The following is a 7,869-nucleotide window of genomic DNA, read 5'->3' as shown; positions in this document are numbered from 1 at the left end:
TTGACTTCTACATATGAGGTGTGTGCACATGTGCTCATGAGACTGGCTGGCTGAGAAGGCTGGGGCAGGATCATGGTGTGAGATCCACGGAGGATGCTTATGTCTCTCATCCCTCACTCTCATAAAAAAAAAAAAAAAAAAAAAAAAAGAAATAAATGAACTTTTTGGGTTTAGGTTTTAGTGTTTTAATTTTCCAAAGGGTGCGTGCACTTACCGTGAGAAAGAGAGAAAGCAAGAAAGCACCCACACACACACGGGGGCACGGTCACACTGGAATTCGTTCTCCATTTCTTTCTCCTGTCAGGATTTAGGACATGCAGGCACACACACTCAGTGTGTTTTGCAAGCCACCAGGTCCAGGATTCAAACCACATGATCAGTCACATAGAATCTAGCCATCTGAACCATCAGGCACAGGTCGGTGCAAAATAAATAAGCTTTAAAAAAAAAGTGTTGGCTATGTTCTCCATTTCTTCAGTAGCACATAAAGTAACTACCAGCTTTCTGCTTCATTCTAGGGCAAAGTTCACTTATCAGTTCCTCCATGGTAAACTGTTATGGCTAATTCATTCAGAGTCTCTGAAAACAGGGATTGACATGTTTAAGAAGAGATTTGAACAGGGGTTAACACATTCACTTAATAAACATCCGCTAAGTGGGTAACTTGTGTTTAATGTGTGTCTGTAAGTATCTCTTGCTCTTTACATGTTTATTGATGGGATGTATTTCTTTAGTATACATATTATTTGTTTAATGTATATTTGCTTGGGAATTGGATGGATGAATAGCACTCTTCCTTCTTCACTCCCCTGGGTCTCCCTGGGTCTCCCTGGCCGGTCTCTCTTGGCACCCTGAAAAGATAAACTGAGACAAAGTGTCACTGGGGTGGAGTCTCAGGTCCACGACTTCATCACAGGAGAGAATTCAAGCATAAGTCAGAGAGTGAAGCAAAGAAAGCTCACTAAGGGAAAGTGAGGATGCACTGCACAAGCAGTGACTGCTCCAGAGAAGGAGTCAGCGCTGAGTGCCTTCGGGTATGTCCCTAAATCACAGACTCACACGCACATTCAGAAAAGAAGGTGCGTTTTCAGGGTTTAAGAATGGTCTTCAAGGCCCTTGTAAGCGTGCTCATTTGTGCACATGCTGTCTAGCTGGAAATGCTTGAACGTCCTTCCCATGTATCATTAGCATGTAAAATCCCCTCCGGGGTGTGTTCCTTACATGCTAATGAAGCAGAGGTTTATTATAGGTCACTCGTGGTGCTACTGTCTGTGCTTGACCATGAAGCTCTTATAAATTATGAGAGACAGGATCTTTTTAGTTGCTTTTTCCCCCTGTGAGGTTTTGTTACCTGGGTCGGCTTGGTTCCTGTTTTCCTTTCTCTTTCCCGTGTCTCAGTCTCCTTTTCTGTGAGGTTTTATTCCCAGGGTTGGCCTGGTTTGTATCTCTCACCTTTTAGCTCCTATCTCAAAAGTATGTAAAACAAAAGGAATTTATTTGGGTATAAGTTTGAAGACTCTACTTGGCATGCAACCCGGACCTAGAAGCTTGAAACTCATGCTGGGCACATGTGTATGCATGCTCAAAATCCCAAGAGGAGAATAGAGAAGAAGGGATTGTGGCGTGGTCATCTCCCCTGAGGGGTGATTTCTTGCTTTTTGTCTCTCTGTCTCTCAGGTGAGCGCACATGATCTATAACAAAAATATCTCAAAAGAAATGAAGAATGTAGGTAATTTAAGGACATGAACAGTGGTTGTGTGGGAAAAAATATCTTGAAATAAGATTATTTAAATTTTGTAACATTGAACATTTCAAAATGTATAATTTAGGCTGACTTGCTTTTCTGTCTCTTACCAGAATAAAAATGTTAATTGCCAGTAAATAAACATAGGTTAGTTTTAGCAAATGTTGGTAAATTTACTGAGAAGAACTGGAGGGAAGGAGTTTGATGATAGCTTAGAGGCACCCTGTGATACAGAGGACTTGGGAGCTGTCTGACAAAAGTCCAGTGACTTAGTTTCTCAGGCTTCAAAATGTTCATCTGTAAAGTAAGGATGGTAAGGCCAACTTAGGAGAATGGAGATAGCACAAAGGGACTTCAAAAACTTTGTGGGAAGACCAGCAGTTAGTGTAAATGCTATGTCGCTGGACTCCCATGTAGTCGACTGTGGTTCGAGTTCCGGACCCGGTGGCTTAAACTCACACCGGGCATGTGTGTGTGTGCATGCCCAAGATCCCGAGAGGAGAATGGAGGAGAAGGGGTTGTGGCATGGCCATCCCCCCTGAGGGGTGATTTCTCTCTTTCTGTCTCTGTCTCTCTCTGTCTGTCTGGTGAACCTTATAGCAAAAACTCTCCCCCAAAAAAAAATGTTAAGAAAAATAAATAAATAAAATTTTTAAAAGTTTGTGGAAAAATGGAATTAAAATATGAGTTTTTTAGGAGACCAGATAGTAGCGTAGCAGTAAAACAGGACACTGCAAGGCAGACCCACGTGAGAAGGCTACCAGATGGAGTCCAGAGATCTCCCTGAGTGTACTAGGCATGCTCATGGCCATGATCAAGGCTGACGGAGGCCGGGAAGTGAATCAAGATATTGAGACTCTGTCTGGAGGCTACATCTCTGTTTCTCTGTCTCTGTTTCTCTTTCTCCTTGTTTCTCTCACTCATAAAATAAATAAGCTTATTTTTTTAAGTACAAGGTTATTTTGGTGCAAAAAATTTTTGAAATGCATACATAGTTTTTTCAAAATATGCATTTCCCTGAACTTTTTGAAGATCACTTGTATATATAAAGTGCCCAGCACACAGTCGGGGTTCAGTATGATCTCGATATTTTTATTATTCCTAACAAGAGTCTGAATTGTCAGAGGCTTTTATGCCCTATAGTTGTTACTTATGTGATGCTCAAATAAAAATTTTGGACGACATCTAAGTTAGACAAATATGAAAGACTATGTGGGATTGCTTAAATATTTGTTTAATTTGCCATTGAGAATAGCAATTTACTTAACTCAATATTATGCAAATATGCTTTTTTTTATCAGATACGTATGTGTGAATAGGTTTAAAGTGCTTTCATTGACCTTAGTGTAATCTTAAATTTAAAAATTTTTGTGCTACATTTATAGGGAAAAAAAGGAAACTAGAGACTGGATCTTGAAGTTATAGAATTCAGTGACATTAATATAACTCACTTTTTCAGGAACAGGGTGGTGTCAGAGAGAGAGAGACAGAGGCCATACCTTCTTCCACTCTTGAATCCTCCAAGTCCCCATGTAGTCGCATCTGAATTCTCCTTTCTCACAACCAGACTCTTCAACGCTGTTAATGCTTTGTTCACAGTTCCTAATTGCCTTTATAGTCACTTTTCAACCCACTGTATTTTGGTGTTCATTTCTATCATTTCAACATCACTGCCCAAGATTACAACTGAATTCCATTTTAGATTTAGTCCTTCATCGTTCATTCTCTCCTGGTAAGTTGGCCTTACCATCCTTACTTTACAGATGAACATTTTGAAACCTGAGAAACTCAGTCACATATGTATATATATAAGACAAATTACAAAATGAATACATATATTCAGCTAGTATATACATACATACATATAGTGTATATACATCTATGTGTATATATAATATGAATTACTATATTATAGCCATGCACTACTGGTCATGGCCAAAGGTCTTAGCCAAAGTTCTCTCTGATTCACTGGTATGTCTCTCAGAGGAACTGGGGAAACCACACAGGTGGGGTTGCTCACATATCACAAGGAGGAAAGGAGAAGAGATCTTGGGTCTCTCATCTGGACAGAAGAAGTTCAGTGTCAGATCCTTTTATTTTTTAAATTTAATTTCCTTATTCGTAAGACAAAACTAGGTCTCGATAATCCATATACGTCCTTCTAATTATAGCATTTATCTAATGCAGTGCACTCTGCTTATCTATTTCTTCCACTAGAAAGAGCTACCCCAGGAAAAGGCCTACCTCCAAAACATCTTGGTATCTTGGTATTCCTCAGTATTGGCAGAAGGACTGTGAAGTCCAGTGAGGGTGGAACTTCCTGGAACATTCCATTCTTTTACCTCCAGGCTACTTCAGGAGGAAATGAAGGAACTGTGTGCTCCTGGGCCCTGCTGCATAAATTCTACTGGTTTTTCAGTCTTTTAACAGCTTCCTTGCCAATGCCCCTAGCAATAACCACAGCAGCTGTTCCAAATCTCTACTCTATATGGGCACTCAATCCTCCCTGCAAGGACCCTCTCAGAAAACCGAGGTTACCTGACACCAGAGTTCTAACCTGCCCACTCCCTCCTTCTTACTGTTCCTCTTATGTTCCTAATGTTGGTCTTCCCAACTGGACCTCTTCAAAATGACAGTGACTGTGTTAATTAGGGGAAGAATCAAGTCATTTCTTCCCAGACTTGCTGTTTTCATAAACTTGTCTGGGACTGACTGGAATTTCTGTGCCATCCTATTCCGTTTATCCATTCTACTCCGTGCCTCATTCACTGCTTCGACCTCCCTGCCTTACTTTCACTCTCTTACTGCCTTCTCTCAGCACCTTTCTACTTCTCCATGACCACCACCCTCCTTTCAAAGAAGCATCAGGTTCCGTGTGTTTAAAATAGGCTTCAAAGCTGAGCAAGGTGGCACGTGCCCATATAACATGTACTCGACAGGCTGAGGAAGGAAGATCAGGACACAGAAAATCCGTCTTAAAAAACATTACGCACGAATATGCGCACGCACGCGCACACACACACAGAGCTATCAATTTACTTTATTCTTCCTTTCCTCGCCTACCTTCCTATCCCCTGCCTTGAACTTACTCTCTTAGTAGACAAACTTTTTGATCTGGTATATCTCCATTTCTTCATTGACCACTTGCCTGGTAAGTCATTGCTCCGTATTGCACACCCTGCTCTTTCTTAAACCTCTCCCACCCTCGGTATGTCTCTCGTGTTTGAATGAATCAAATAAATAGTGATAAAATGTGTACTGTATGCCCAGCCCAAAGATAGACTCCAAGTGAATCCAAGAAATGAAAAAAGAAAAAAATAAAAATAGGGCTGGCTCCACGGCACAGCAGCCATGTGCTGCTCAGGAGAAACCAGATCCCACATGGTGAACCCACTTGAATCCTGGCCCAGTCAGCCTGAAACATGCCAGGCACTTGTGCAAATGCCCAGGCTCTGACAGGCACAGGACTGGAGGAAAAGGATCCCATCATGACCAGACCCTGAGAAGGTGCTTCTCTCTCTCTCTCTCTCTCATTCTCTACCATGAATAGAAAAGGAAAGAAATGATTGAGCCACTGTGGAATTTTAAAGCCTAATTGGGAAAATAAAGTGAATATACAAATAGATACATCATGGAATAAATAACAGACAAGGTAAATCATAAATGAATGGCATGTTAAAGAAGAGGTATTAAAAGTGAATGCTTTAATTGTTCATAGGATAGATTTCTGTGGGCTGTGTAGTTAGAGAAGCATTTGAGGAAGAAACAGTCTTGAAGATCATTTCAGGAACAGCAATAGACAAGGCAGGCAGGGGCGAGGAGAAGGTAAAATCTTCCTATTTCACACTATAGGAACATGGGACCAGCAGATGGCATAATGGTTACATTGCTGGACTCCCACATGGCCTACCATGGTTTGAGTACTGGACCTGGAAGCTTAAAACTCACACCAGGTGTGTGTGTGTGTGTGTGTGTGTGTGTGTGTACTCAGAATTCCAAGAGAAAAACAGAAGAGAAGGCATTGCAGCATGGTCACCTCCCCAGGGGGTGATTTCTCACTTTCTGTCTCTCTGTCTCTCCAAGCACACAGGCCCTATAGAAAAATCTCTCTTTAAAAAAAAAAAGAACATAGGGATCATCCTAGACTTCCTCCTTGCTGTGCTCACCTCCAGCCACCAACTCCAATCAAAAACACACTCCAACAAGTTTCTCACTCAATCTGGTTTCTCTGTCCCACTGCTGTCCCCAGTCCAGGTCACTACCCTATCTTACCTGAATACTGCAATAGCATTAGAATTGGCCTCCCTAAGTTCAATTACCACGAGTTCCTCAACGCTCCCAATTTATTCTCATCAATGTTAAGATCTCAGGACCTGGAGTTAGACTGCCTGGATTCAAATCCTGACCCCAAACCTTACTCTCTGACGTCCTTAGGCAAGCTGCATAATCTCTCTGTGTCTTAGTTTCTATATATGATAAATGGAATAATTGGTAATATTTGCCATGAATATGTTATGAGGATTAAGTTACCAATGTAAACACTTTAGTACTTGGTGCTCAGTGAGTATACAGTAACTGTTTAGCTGTCATTATTATCTTCCAAATAGCTGGTCAGAGTGACCTACTTTTTGACCATGTCATTTTCCACCTTAAATCTTTTCAGAGGATTCCCACGGCCTTCAGTGGTCTGAGCCCCTTAACTGGGCCTATCAAACTCTCAGAGTCTGACTTTTTCTCTCACTGTGATCTTAGCACCTGCACTGTCCTCTGAGACTTGAAGGCCCAGCCCTGCTGGACGGCTCTCACCCTCCAGCTGGCTCGGGCTGTTTCAGGCTCCGTTCACACATTTTTCCGCCTTTTCTCACCTGTTCTCTTAGGGTATACCTCCAGACATGTTGAGACACAGCCCCATGAGGCCCTAAGCCACATGAAGGCAGGGCCATGTCAGTTTTGCTCATCAGTGTGTCCCCACGGCCCACGGCAATTCATGGTACATATGGTCAGTGCTCAATATCCACTGAATAAGTGAATTAACGAATAGAAGTAAGTCTTTGGCTATGAAATTTTTTGTGTGTTCTCTCATAATCTGCACTCCAAGCAGAGTAGACTTCATTACCCTCTCTATTGCCTGTTCTGGATACCAACACCACTTTATGTGGTGGCTCTTTACGAGTACTTAAGTGAGGGACCAGCAGTTGGCATAATGGCTATGTCTCTGGACTCCCACGTAGTCGACTGTGGTTCACATCCTGGACCCAGTGGCTTAAAACTCACGCCAGGCGTGTGTGTGTGCGTGCTCAAGATCCTGAGAGGAGAATGGAGGAGAAGTGATTGCGGCATGGCCATCCCCCCTGGGGGGTGATTTCTCGCTTTCTGTCTCTCTGTCTCTCTCTGTCTGTCTGGCGAGCGCACGCACCCTATAGCAAAAAAAAAAAAACTCTAAAAAAAAAATCAGTACTTAATTGGTCTTCATTTCCCCACTACATGATGGGTTCTCTGCAAGTACGGAGCACAGGGTCTGGGACACAGTAAATGCTCAGTGCATGTTCGCTCATCAAGTGAGAGCAAAGCAGAGAGCAGTGACCCTCTGGGCTGCCACACTGCTGGACTGCAGTGCTATTCTGAGAGTGAGCTCCACAACCTTTCATTTTTATCCCCAGAGCTTTATGTTCCAACACATTTGATCTACCCAAACTCATTTATTATTTGGTAGTATTTCCACATTTTAACGGATCAAAAATATTTGTGGTCATGGGCCAGTCGGTGGTATGGTGGTTAAGGCAGCTGGATCTTCCAGGGCCTAGTGCACTGATTAAGTCCCAGAAACAGTGGATTCAAAAACATGCTGGGTGCAAAAGTGCGTGTGCCCAAAATCCCAAGAGGAAAATGGAGGAGAGGGATTGCAGTGTGGTCATTCCTCTTGGAAGGGTGCATTCTCACTTTCTCTCTCCCTCCCTCCCTTCCCCCCAGTGAGCACAGCACCCTATGACAAAACTAAAAAAAAGAAAAAAGAAAAAAAAGAAAAGATAAGGCCCAGCAGTTAGCGTAATGGCTATGTCGCGGAACTCCCATGTAGTTGACAGCGGTTCGCGTCCCAGACCCAGTGGCTTAAAACTCACGCCAG

This window comes from Tupaia chinensis, unplaced genomic scaffold (genome assembly GCF_000334495.1).
Source record: "Tupaia chinensis unplaced genomic scaffold, TupChi_1.0 Scaffold142914_1, whole genome shotgun sequence".
In the NCBI taxonomy this organism is placed as follows: domain Eukaryota; kingdom Metazoa; phylum Chordata; class Mammalia; order Scandentia; family Tupaiidae; genus Tupaia; species Tupaia belangeri.
Note: the sequence above shows the minus strand (reverse complement) of the source record.